A 13,921-nucleotide genomic window follows, 5' to 3' on the forward strand; every position below is an offset into this window, starting at 1 on the left:
AGGTCAAAAAGAGTGACAGCTATAACAACTTTGTCACATGGGTCTGACAGACCTATGATTAAATACATAATTTGGTTGAAAAAGAGCAAGTATGGAGATGTCATTGCATTTTCTTTGCTCCATGTAGGAGGAAGACAGGTCCCACTGGGCACACGTCATTTCACCATGTAAATGTGGGTAATATTTGGCGAGAGATTTCAACCTTTATTCACCCACTCAAAAAGACAGTCTGAAGTTGATTGAATTCTCAATGTGTTATTACTATGGAAAAACAATGTGTGATTTTTGGTTAAGTTGCCATCTAAATGTGTTATCACTGTGCTTTCAACCATTTAAAAGCTTAAAAGCCCAACAAAGTTCAAATGGGAATACCATGTCAGATATTTTATATTTATACAACAATTTAATGTGTTACCACTGTGCTTCATCTAATATCACAACTAAATGACCTGGATTATAGTTGAGATTACATTAAAAGTACACAGCGCAAGTGATCAATGCTGTTCAAGATTCTGATGGATTATTATAGCAATTGTGAACATCTCCACAGACCTGCGACCTTTGCATGCTATCTTGAACATGCATGCTTTCTATGATTACATAAGAAGACATTTATAGTTACAGTAAACAAACCTCAAAATATGGCTATGGACGTGTTACTAATTTCAAGGTTGAATAAATACAGTTACATTCGTTTGTAAGGTAGCCTTAACTTTAGGCTATTTACTGTTTTACAAAAGCATTAATGAATTGTGCTTGGTTGACAACGCAGACAAACATCAACATTTAAAGGATATATAATACTTGAATAGTTTCATCTGAGCCACTGGCTTAATTCTATTCTTGAACTTTTATTTTTGGTTTAGATGGAGACGTGAAGCCAACATATAATTTGTGAACTTGTCAACACTTTAGGAGGCTATTTACTGTAAAAGTGTAGTTGAATTGTGTTTGGTTTTCAACGTTTGAAGAAGATGTATCTTTTGTGCCACTGATTTAGTCTAGTCTAGTCTATTCCAGTTTGTCTGCAATTTAATAATTGATATGTTGGATTCACGTCTCCATCTCAACCAAGAATCAAAGTTAAAGAACACGACTAAATAAAATTAAACTTTGTTTAAAGTGCATTTAACGTTTGATTAGATTGAATGAATTTTTTATTTAGATTTTTGGTTGAGATGGAGACATGAATCCAACATATAAATTATTAATTTGTAGACAAACTAAAGCCAGAATAAGTCTGTCACGTTCTGACCATAGTTCTTGTGTGTTTTCCTTGTTTTAGTGTTGGTCAGGACGTGAGCTGGGTGGGCATTCTATGTTGTGTGACTAGTTTGTCTATTTCTATGTTTGGCCTGATATGGTTCTCAATCAGAGGCAGGTGTTAGTCATAGTCTCTGATTGGGAACCATATTTAGGTAGCCTGTTTTGTGCTGGGGATGGTTGTTTCCTGTCTTTGTGTTCTCTGCACCAGATAGGACTGGTTTGTGTTGGGGTTGTGGGTGGTTGTTTCCTGTCTTTGTGTTCTCTGCACCAGATAGGACTGTTTTGTGTTGGGGTTTGTGGGTGGTTGTTTCCTGTCTTTGTGTTCTCTGCACCAGATAGGACTGTTTTGTGTTGGGGTTGTGGGTGGTTGTTTCCTGTCTTTGTGTTCTCTGAACCAGATAGGACTGTTTAGTGTTGGGGTTTGTGGGTGGTTGTTTCCTGTCTTTGTGTTCTCTGAACCAGATAGGACTGTTTAGTGTTGGGGTTTGTGGGTGGTTGTTTCCTGTCTTTGTGTTCTCTGAACCAGATAGGATTGTTTTGGGTTTTGCCATGTTTATTGTTTTGTAGTGTGTTCATGTTTGAGTTTCTCTTATTAAAGAACCATGGACACTTACCACACTGCACGTTGGTCCTCCGATCCTTCTCGCCTCTCCTCTTCAGACGAAGAGGAGGAGGAAAACCCTTACAAAGTCAGTGGCACAGATGGAACTATCCAAGCAGAAGATCTCCTTTAAATGTTGACATTTGGTTGCATTGAAAACCAAACACAATTCAAAATCCAGTTTGTCTATAAAATAATAATTGATATGTTGGTGTCACGCCCTGACCTGACTATTTTTTTGTTTTCTTTATATATTTTGGTTTGGTCAGGGTGTGACTGGTGGTATGTGGGTTTTGTACTGTCTAGGGGTTTTGTAGGTTTACGGGGATGTTTACCATCTAGGTGTTTATGTAGGTGTATGGTTGCCTAGATTGGTTCTCAATTAGAGGCAGGTGTTTATCGTTGTCTCTGATTGGGAACCATATTTAGGCAGCCATCTTCTTTGGGTATTTCGTGGGTTATTGTCTGTTATGTTGCGCAGTGTTTCGTTAGCAGTCACGGTTGTTTTGTTTAAGTGTTCTTCGTGTTCTTCCTTCAATAAAGAAGAATGTATTCACACCACGCTGCGCTTTGGTCCCCTCCATACGATGACAGTGACAGTTGGATTCATGTCTCCATTTCATACAAAAATAAACATTTTATTCAAGGTTTGTCTACGTTGAAAATTTGTTACAATGATCAAATCGTATTTGTCACGTGCCGAAAACAATAGTGAAATGCTTATTTACAAGCCCTTAACCAACAATGCAGTTAAGGAAAATACCCCCCAAAAAGTAAGATAAGAATAACAAAGTGCAGCAGTAAATAACAATAGCAGTTGAAATGTTACCCTCAACAAAACAGTTAACTTTTTCAAATGCAATGTATTTTCTACATAGATTCCTCATCACAACATTGATTCAACCATTTTGTGTCCAGTGGTGTACTGCATGTCAAGTTGAGTCATTTCAGACATCAGCTCAGTCAACTAAAGGTGTCTGCTCTCAGATTTCCTCAATGCTTCTCCATGGTTGGTTGCATCCAATGATAGATTTTTGCCCATTTTACTCTTACAGTATGTAAGAGTATATTCCCATAGTATGATTGTTAATTTAGTCATTCACATATAGGCTTAGAGAAAGCTTTTCTTAAACCCAAACACTATAGCATGGGGAAAACTCCCCCTTCCCCCACCAATAGTTTTCACCCACACGGCACAATACCATATTGCTGATATTTGCTCAATCTCAGGGCGTAGGCTTGCTGCCATGGCTTTCAGAGTCAGTAAATATTAGCAAATACATTAGTAAAGGGTGACATACACAGACAATAGTAAATGGGCTGCCCTTTACAGTAACGTAGTATGTAACAAGGCACTTTTGATCCCTCGCAATCACCTCCATATTAACACCAGACAGTCACCAAGTCAAGACCAGCACAGACCTCTCAATAGGTGGGTCATTTTTCCTTGTTAACTCTCTGTTGTTACATGGACTGTTATTGCCACATACATATGACAGCAAAGACATTACTGTGTTACACAAAATTGACACCGTGTGCTAGAAATCAAGATTGATTAACGATTCTGTGTTTGGTTTATGCCAAGGTGCCATTTCGGTTCATATAAATCTAGCACTTTGTGACATCTGCTGATGTAAAAAGGGCCTTATAAATACATTTGAATTCAATTGATTGATGTACAATAGTGTTTTGGCTGTTACAAGTTAATGTACAATGTACAACAATGTCATGATTATGGTATTGGATCACAACCAGTGGAGGCTGCTGAGGGGAGGATGGCTCGTAATCATGTCTGGGACGGAGCAAATGGAATGGCATCAAACACATAGAAACCACGTGTTGATGTACAGTATTTGATACCATTCCACTAATTCCGCTCCAGCCTTTACCACAAGCCGCCCTCCCCAATTAAGGTGCCACCAACATCCTGTGATCACAACATCAAATCTAATAGCCTGCATAACACTCAAAAAGTGGTATTTTCCTTCTAGACATTTTGTGGTCTTAGCAGAGATGGCAGACGTTGGAGCAGTTGCCTGCTGTGAAGACATGGGTAGCTGTAAGAGCACAAACCTGTCTGTCTGTCTGTCTGTCTGTCAGTCAGTCAGTCATCTGTCTCTCTGAGGGACAGTCCTATCTCAATTCCATATTGAAATTAACTCAAATTATGATCATATACGAAGCCTTCATCAGCACTATTTACTCTGTTGAACTATATATAACCTCATAAACACCCAGTCCATCCTACGGGATGCTGTGGCTCCTGGTGCTCCTGTTGTCTGTGGTGTCTCACGGACAGTGAGCTTGGCCAGTGTGCGTGTCTCCCCCTGCTGGACGTGTTCTACTGTGCCCCAGTCCCATCTGTTGCTCTATCTGTGAGTAGCTCAATGAGGGAGAGTTACCACATCCAGATAAATACAACAGGTGTCATGACAACTACGACCAAGTGTTTTTCCTGACCAAGTCACCTGACCGGGAAAACCTCTAGTTAGCTCTAGTCCTAGTTTTAAATTCTCTCTCTGTATGACCGGCAGACAATTTTCTGCGCTGCCCTATTGGGTGGGTAGTGGACTGAATATCATCACAACTGTCCATTACAGACAGGTCCCTGACCTGTTCCTGAATTTCTCTCTCTCTTCCCTATAGGGGTCAATGTGTGATAACTGCCTAGTGGTCACATTCTGCAGGCTTTGTGCCTCGTGTCAGATGTCTCGGGAGCTGAAGACACGTCGGATTTTCACAAAGTCAAATTAATTTGTGTTATATGGTTCATGGTGATTGTATTTAAACCAAAGTAGATTGTTTTGTACATCAGTTGGGGTCTCTGTAAGTTACAATATCAGGTCCTGAACCTAGCATGAAAGTACATCCTTGTAGCGGTGTGAGTCAAAATGTTTGTCTTGGGTTAAATTGAGCCAATGGCCGCCATACCCAATACAAATTATAATTACATTTGGTCAGTTTTATGCATAATATGCATAGTGTTTTTGCAGTGTCATGCGTATAAACTCAAGATAGTGCATTTTTATTCTTTCAGAGCAGACATCGTCATGCATCTCCCGTGTATACAAACACAAAACAACAAGGGGTCTAGCCCCTCTTGAGGTTCTTGAGAGAGCAACCACGGTAGTGAGAGAAGAAGTCCATTCTAGCAGCAGCAAGGGATGAAAAATAGACCATGACGCTGAAGAAAAAATACCAGTGCAAAAGATAGGCTATGATAGAGTAGCAGAGGCACTCAAGGTCTTATCTGATGACATTGGGTCTGAGCTCACAAAATATATCAAGAATCTCACAGACCAGTTTCATGGTACTTTTTAAAATCTTTACTAAACGACATGTTACTACTGGCTTTTAGTAAAGCCAGTGTGTCTGTGCATACGGATGACTCAGCAATATACACGTCAGCTACTACAGCAACAGAAATGACTGCAACACTTAACAAAGAGCTGCAGTTAGTTTCAGAATGGGTGGCAAGGAATAAGTGAGTCCTAAATATTTAAAAACTAAAAGCATTGTATTTGGGACAAATCATTCACTAAACCCTACTTCAACTAAACCTTGTAATGAATAATGTGGAAATTGAGCAAGTTGAGGTGAATAAACTGCTTGGAGTAACCCTGGAGTGTAAACGGTCATGGTCAAGACATATTGATACAACAGTAGCTAAGATGGGGACCTCTCCTGGCTCAAAGTATAGGAGAGATTGACTTCATCACTACTTGTATTTGTGAGAGGTATTGACATGTTGAATGCACCGAGCTGTCTGTTTGAACTACTGGCACACAGCTCGGTCACCCATACATACCCCACAAGACATGCAACAAGTGTCACGTTGTATAATGCTAGGAGACAAGTGCCGGAAAACGTAATAGGGGGTTTTATTTTCCCTACCCAAACAAAAGAGCGAGGTGTAAACCTCTAAATAATGCACAGGACGAGACCCATAAAACAAATGCACAATAACACGCTGCATGGTAGCCAGTACAACAGCACAGGTGCTCACAAGACCAACGGACATGGTAACAATAACCGACAAGGACAACGGGGAACAGAGGGCACATATATCCACATACTAATCAGTGGCAATGGGAACCAGGTGTGCGAATTGAGACAAGACAGTCGGGGGTTGGTGGTAATGAATCCAGTTCAGTGACGCCTAGAAGGCCGGTGACATAGACCTCTGGAGCTGGTGAATGGACTGAGCAGCAGTACCAGGGGGATCCATGACAACAAGAGGTTTCTTCACAGTCCCCAAGTCCAGAACAGACTATGGGAGGCGCACAGTACTACATAGAGCCATGACTACATGGAACTCTATTCCACATCAAGTAACTCAAGCAAGCAGTAAAATTTGATTAAAAAAACAGATAAAAATACACCTTATGGAACAGCGGGGAATGTGAAGAGACCTCTGGTGGCATGTCTTGTGGGGTATGCATTGGTGTCCGAACTGTGTGCCAGTAGTTCAAACAGACAGCTCGGTGCACTAAACGTGTCGTGAAATCAGTTGTGAATGTATTGTAATGTTTTTACAATTTTATAAATGCCTTAATTTTGCTGGACCCCAGGAAGAGTAGCTGCTGCCTTGGCAGGAACTAATGGGGATCCATAATGAATACAAAAAATACAAAATATCAATCGGTTTAGTAGCCTAGAATGCTGAGAACTTGCCTATGAATTGGCATATCGAAACAACATCCCTGTCCCAAACAACTGGTCAAGAAATGGAAGGTAAGTGATATTGAACAGAGAGATCGACACTGAGTATACCAAACATTAGGAACACCTTAATTTGGAACACGTTCCTAATATTTTGTCCTCGGAACAGCTTCAATTTGTATAGGTATGAACTAACTCTACAAGGTGTCAAAAGCATTCCACAGGGATGCTGGCCCATGTTGACTCCAATGCTTCCCACAGTTGTGTCAAATTGGCCGGATGTTCTTTTGATGGTGGACCATTCTTGATACACATGGGAAAATGTGGAGCATGAAAAATAAAGCAGCGTTGCAGTTCTTGACACAAACCAATGCGCCTGGCACCTATCATACCCCGTTCAAAGGCACTTAAATCTTTTGTCTTGCCCTTTCACACTGAATGGCACACATACACAATGCTTGTTTCAATTGTCTCAAGGCTCATCTGGTCAGTCTATGTCATCAAAAGAGCAGGTGTCCTTAATGTTTTGTGCCAAGAGACCACTTTCTTTGGACAAGCTATGTTTTCAAAAGTGTTGTGTTTACATGAATTCTGATTTTTTTTTCCCCCAGATGTACACAACATTCTGAAATATATATGAAAACTGAACAAAAATATGAATTCAACATGTAAAGTGTTGGTCCCATGTTTCATGAGCTGAAATAAAATACATTTTCCATATGCACAAAAAGGTTATTTCTCTCAAGTTTTGTGCACAAATTTGTTTACATACCTCTTCGTGAGCATTTCTCCTTTGTCAAGATAATCCATCCACCTGACAGGTGTGGCATATCAAGAAGCTGATTAAAACAGCATGATCATTAAACAAGTGAACCTTGTGCTGGGGAAAATAAGGAGCCACTCTAAAAATGTGCAGTTTTGTCACATAACACAGTGCCACAGAGGTCTAAAGTTTTGAGGGAGTGTGCCATTGGCATGCTGACTGCAGGAATGTCCACCAGAGCTGTTGCCAGAGAATTTAATGTTAATTTCCCTATCATAATCCACCTCCATCATTTTACAGAATTTGGCATTACGTCCAACTGGCCTCACAACCGCAGGACACGTGTAACCACTCCAGCCCAGGACCTCCACATCCGACTTCTTCACCTGCAGGATCGTCCTCACCAGGGTCTTGACCAGTTCGGCGTCGTAACCGACTTCAGTGGGCAAATGCTCACCTTCGATGGCCTGGAGAATTGGATGAATCCTGGTTTCATCTGTACCGGGCAGATGACAGACAGCGTGCATGGCATCGTGTGGGTGAGTGGTTTGCTGATGTCAACGTTGTGAACAGAGTGCCTGTTACGAATCCCTTTTGGCCCGTCTAGGGGTATGATTCTCGCTTGGGGGTGCGAGAGGTCCCGGGTTCAAATCCCGGACGAGCCCCCACTTATGTTACGAATCCCTTTTGGCCCGACAGTCTAGGGGGGGATGGTAATGAGACGCGTAACATAACTCATGCAAATTATAATTGTGACAAAGTAAAAGTGTGAACGTAATAACCAGGACAACTGAAATCTACCGTCAAACTCAAGGTTTATTTGATAAACACACGGTAATGGGGGGAGCAGGAAAAGGGGCTGAGCTGGACCCAAGGAAAGAAACAAATATGCAAAAACACCCCTAAGCTAGACTAGCCTACTTTAACAACAGCTAACTAACTAACCAAAAATACAGTGGGTGGTCCGCCCAGTTCTAACTAGTGTTTAACAAAGTTTACCTACGGATAGTGTATGCCCATGGGCGACTTGTCTTGTTTTCCCCTTTTCCCACCAGCAAACACCATAAGCAAAAACAATACTCACAGGAGATGAAAGTGATTTGGAGGTGCTCAAACAAAAGAGAGGTCTAAGACACAAAGAGAGAGTGAAACACAGAGAGCTACAGACATGGCATTTACAAAGAGATTGAGCTACTGAAATCTATGAAGAACAGAGATCTACCAACATGGCATTACAAAGAGATTGAGCTACTGAAATCTATGAAGAACAGAGATCTACCAACATGGCATTTACAAAGAGATTGAGCTCCTGAAATCTACAAATGATTGGGTTTTTAAACCATGGGGAAGGAACTGTGATAGGGTAGGAAACAGGAGGAGGTGTGTCTTCTGATTGTTGATTGGATTGTTGACTGATTGGGGAGTGATGATTTTCACCTGTGAAGGGAGAAGGAGAGAAAAGAAACACACACACACACACACACAGGATACACACACAGGATAATGGTATCCGTAACAGTGCCCCATGGTGGCGGTGGGGTTATGGCATGGGCAGGCATAAGCTGCATTTTATTAATGGCAATTTATTTTTATTTTTTTTATATTTTATTTTTGCATTTTCCAATTAAGAACATTCAGAACAAAAGTGAAAAGATATTAGACAACGATAGGACAAAGTGACAGTAACAGACGAGCGTAACAAAAATAAATAATAATAACAATTATATAAACAAACATACAATAAGATTTTTTTTTTTTTTAAATAACGAGACATTGGATCCCCTGCCGTAGGCTACATATTATACATTACGTGTGAAACATTATGTGAGGATTATACATAGATTCAATCAATGAGATGTGGGGGGAGATTCTCCATATTGTCAATAAAAGGTTGCCAAATTCTGTAAAATGTCTTTAACTTATTCCTCAAGCAGTAAGTGATTTTCTCCAAAGGGATACAACTATTAACTTCCGATAGCCACATTGCAACTGGCAGGGAGGAATCCAATTTCCATTTCAAAGCAATACATTTCTTGGCGATCGCTAGCAATATTTCTGTTAGCTTTATAGTATGGCTTTGCCTAAGATTGGGGTTAGTAAAGTTACCCAGTAGACAGACCTCCGGGTCTAAAGGGAATGCAACCCCGTGAATTGAGGATATGGTATCGTATACCCCCTGCCAGAAACCGTGTAGTTTTGAACACTGCCAAGTGGAATGGAGGAATGTTCCTTCATCTGAGCCACATCTAAAACATAGGTAGGAGATATCTGGGTTGAACTTGTGCAGTCTAGATGGGGTGATATAGAGCTGATGGAGGAAATTAAACTGGATCAGTCTGTATCTGGAGTTCAATGTGGATGTAACACCATCCCTGCATAGGTCACTCCATAGATCCTCATCAAGATCAATACCCAGATATTTTTCCCATCTAAGTCGGGGTTTATCTAGCCCAGGCAGTGTTAGTCCTGACATAAGAGCATCGTATACACGGGAAATGGTCTTGAACAGTGGTTGGTCTGCTTGGCAGAGTTGTTCAATAGGTGACATCTTAGGTAGGTTCCATTGACCCTTGAGAGTCACTCTAATAAAGTTTCGTAGTTGTAGGTAGCTAAAGAAATCCCTGTTAGGCAAGTGGTATTTCTGTTTCAGCTGATCAAAAGACATAAGAACTCCCTCCTCGTAACAGTGTTCCAGAAGAGTGATCCCCTTATCAGACCATGGTCTAAAGTTACTATTCTGGAAAAACATAGGGATCAATCTATTGTTCCATAAAGGGGTTTTAGGGGAAAGGAATCCCTCTCGTCCGAACAGCTCATGCAGTTTGTACCATGCCAGGACAGAATGTATGATTAAAGGGTTGTCTGTGATGGTTTTTATAGATTTTCTGTCCCATTTGTAAAACAAATCTGCCCCAGTGTCATCATTTACCTCAAGCTTTTCAATGTTCAACCATGAGGGAGAGGGACCATTGTCAAACCTCTGAGCCAGAAACCTAGACTGTGCAGCCCAGTAGTACATTCTAAAATTGGGGAGGTTTAAGCCCCCTTGACTGTAATCAAGGGTCAGTTTATCCAGGCCAAACCTAGGGGTTTTGCCATACCAGATAAACCGTCTGGTCAGCTTGTCGAGAGAGGAAAAGAATGCTGCGGGCACAGGGATAGGGAGAGATTGAAACAAATATAGAAATCTGGGCAGGACTTTCATTTTAATTACATTGATTCTACCCAGTAGAGTGAGAGGCAAGTCCATCCATTTACAAAGGTCAACCTCCACCTTTTGCAACAAACTGGCCAGATTGAGTTTATAGAGGTTGTTCAGATTACCATCCACCATTATGCCCAAATATGTGAAGCCCATAGGCGACCATCTAAAAGGAAACTTGTGCTTGATGGTATGATGGTCAAAGACAGACAACGATTTTGCTTTTATCAAAATTTACCTTATATCCAGAGAAAGAACTATAACACTGTAGTAGGATCTGCAAGTGAGAGAGGGAGTGTTCTGGGTTTGTTAGAAATAAGATAAGGTCGTCCGCAAAGAGTGATAATTTATGGGTATGGGGGCCCACCTCAAAGCCATGTATGTCAGGGCACGTTCTAATAGCCTCAGCCAACGGTTCGATGGCGAGGGCAAAGAGGTGGGGGCTAATTGGGCAACCTTGTCTGTTCCCCCTATAAAGAGGGAAAGAGGAGGAAGTACTCCCATTGGTAGCAATCCTAGCTTTAGGAGATTTGTAGAGTGATTTTATCAAATTTACAAACACAAAACCTAAAACGAACGTTTCCAAGACGCGAAAGAGGTATGGCCATTCAACCCTATCAAAGGCCTTTTCAACATCGAGGGAGACTGCGACACTAGGTATTTTGTTTTTGTTAGCAAGGTGAATTATATCAAAGAACCTTCTGAGATTATTGGAGGACAATCTATTAATTATGAAGCCAGTCTGATCCGGGTTGACCAACAGGGGAAGACATGACTCCAGTCTCTTAGATAGCATCTTGGTGACCAGTTTACAATCTGTGTTCAGGAGAGAGATTGGTCTATAGGAGGCGCACTTTAGCGGGTTTTTCCCTTTCTTGTGGATTACAGTAATCACTGCTTGAGAGAAAGACTCTGGAGAGCAGTTGTCTTCCCTGGCTTTTTTAAGTACCTCCATAAGGTAGGGAACCAACAGCTCCCTAAATACTTTATAGAACTCTGGATGGAAGCCATCCTCCCCAGGAGATGTATTAGAAGGTAAGGATTTAATGGCCTCCAACAATTCAGGAACTGAGAAGTGTTCACTCAGGCGCTCGCTGTCTTCCCCTGACAGGCATGGGAGGTTGAGAGAGGAGAGAAAGGAGTCGATCTCTGATAGATCATCGCTTGATTGGGAAGTGTAGAGGTCTTCATAGAATTTCTTAAAAGTATTATTAATTTCAGTAGGGTCTAAAGATATCTCATTAGTAAGAGTTTCTATTGCATTAATTGTCCTCTTACTTTCCTCTGCTTTCAGTTGCCATGCCAATACTTTGTGAGCTTTCTCTCCAAGCTCGTAATAACGCTGTTTTGATTTAGTGATGGCCCTCTCAGCCTGATATGTGTTCAGAATATTATATTTAAGTTTTTTATTTACCAAAAGCCTGTATAGATATTTAGTTGGGCCTCTTTGGTAGGTTCTCTCTAGCTCAGAGATTTCAGATTCAAGGGCACTAAGTTCCGCACCGTGTTTTTTCTTCAGCCCTTTAGTATAGGAAATAATCTGTCCCCTCAGATAGGCTTTCAATGTGTCCCAAAGAATAAAGCTGTCAGGAGCAGAGGGTTTGTTTGTCAAAGTAAAAATATTGATCTGCTCTTTGATGAATGCACAAAATTCAGGTTGCTTTAGGAGTGTAGAATTTAGTCTCCATCTATATGCTCCATTTACCTTGGTAGGAATGGAGATTGATAATACCAGAGGAGAATGGTCACTAAGCAATCTGGGGAGATACTCGACATCTAACACTCTATGAAACAGTTGTGTCGAAAGTAAAAAGTTATCTATGCGTGTGTGTGTCTTGTGTGGGTGTGAATAAAAAGAGTAGTCCCTATCCTGTGGGTGCAACTGTCTCCAGATGTCTAGTAAATTGAAATCTTTCATGAATGACATGGTGAGCTTGCCGGCTTTGGTAAGAAGTGAGGGTTTATCAGAAGACCTATCAAGAACTGTATCTAAGCAAAAATTAAAATCTCCTCCAACCAGTAGCCATCCTGGTGGTGCTTGAGCAACCTGAAGGAAGACATTCTGAATAAACATATGGTCATCGAAGTTAGGAGCATAAATATTCAATATGGTCCAAGACTCTGAAAACATATGCCCCTGCACCAAAACAAACCTGCCCGAGGGACCAGAGATGGTGTTGTTGACGCAGAAGGGGATGTGTCTACTTTTATAGTAAAATTGCAGTTCCTCTTGTTTTGTAGTTTAAAGGGGACGCAAAAACTTGTCCTACCCATTCCCTCTTCAATTTCTTGTGTTCACTGGCTGTAAGATGTGTTTCTTGTAAAAACACAATGTCAGCCTTTAATTTCTTAAGGTATGTATAGACTCTTTTCCTTTTAATCGGGCTGTGAAGACCTTTTACGTTGAATGTGACATATTTTAGTGGATTAAGCATAGGTTGGGTTTCAAATATGTAACTGAATAGAGATCTATCATATGCAGATAATTAGGAAATGTTTCAACTTTGGTTTGAGCACAAAAGTGACCTGTGTGTCTCTTTAGGAAGGAAACAATAAACATAGAAAAAAGGAAGAAAAAAATAATAAAAATCCCACCCACCCCGATTGTCAGACTAAAACAACAATCCCAACAATCAAACATGAATGCACGTGTAGAGAGAGATACGTTGCTGCTCGCTTTCCATCTTGCTCTTACTAGCTAAACCTTGGCGTAAACTAAAACCTGCCAGCTCTCTAAATTGAAAACAAACGTTGTGAATAGATATTTATGGCTGAATATTTACTGCCCACGGTAAGGGGTGCTTGAGTCTCTTTTCGAAAGATTAACATAAATGGGGGGGGAAAGCGGTGGGCCTAACCCCACTAATTTGCTTCGCCCAGTGGATATGGACTAAACCAAAATATACTCTGTAAATGTAATAGAACTCACCCCGGGAAGATACGGTTAGTTGAAAATGTACAAACCAATTATAGTGACCGGGAGATACCAGCAGTTCAATCCGGATAAGAGAAAACAAACGAACTGCATTTTATCCCCCAGAGAGACTGTCCTGGCTCAGATGTTGCTCAGTTCTTTGAGAAAAGTGTGCACTTCTCCCGGTGTGTTGAAGAGATGGCTTCGGCCTTTGTACTGAACTTTCATCCGCGCAGGGTGGATGAGGTAGCCGGTGATGTTCTTCTCCTTCAGTGCTTTGGCGGCAGGTCTGAACTGCTTGCGACGTCTGGCGAGATCCGCGCTCATATCTGGGAAAAGGGCTGACCCTCTTTCCATCGATGGTGATGTCCCCTTTGGCTCTTGCGAGTTGCAGTATCTTCTCTCTGTCTTGGAAACGGAGGAACCTGATCAGGACGGCTCGTGGGGGCTCATCTGGCCGGGGTTTCGGCGCTGATGTTCTGTGGGCGCGTTCGATTTCCAGCTGCTTGGTGA

This window comes from Oncorhynchus clarkii, chromosome 21 (genome assembly GCF_045791955.1).
Source record: "Oncorhynchus clarkii lewisi isolate Uvic-CL-2024 chromosome 21, UVic_Ocla_1.0, whole genome shotgun sequence".
In the NCBI taxonomy this organism is placed as follows: domain Eukaryota; kingdom Metazoa; phylum Chordata; class Actinopteri; order Salmoniformes; family Salmonidae; genus Oncorhynchus; species Oncorhynchus clarkii.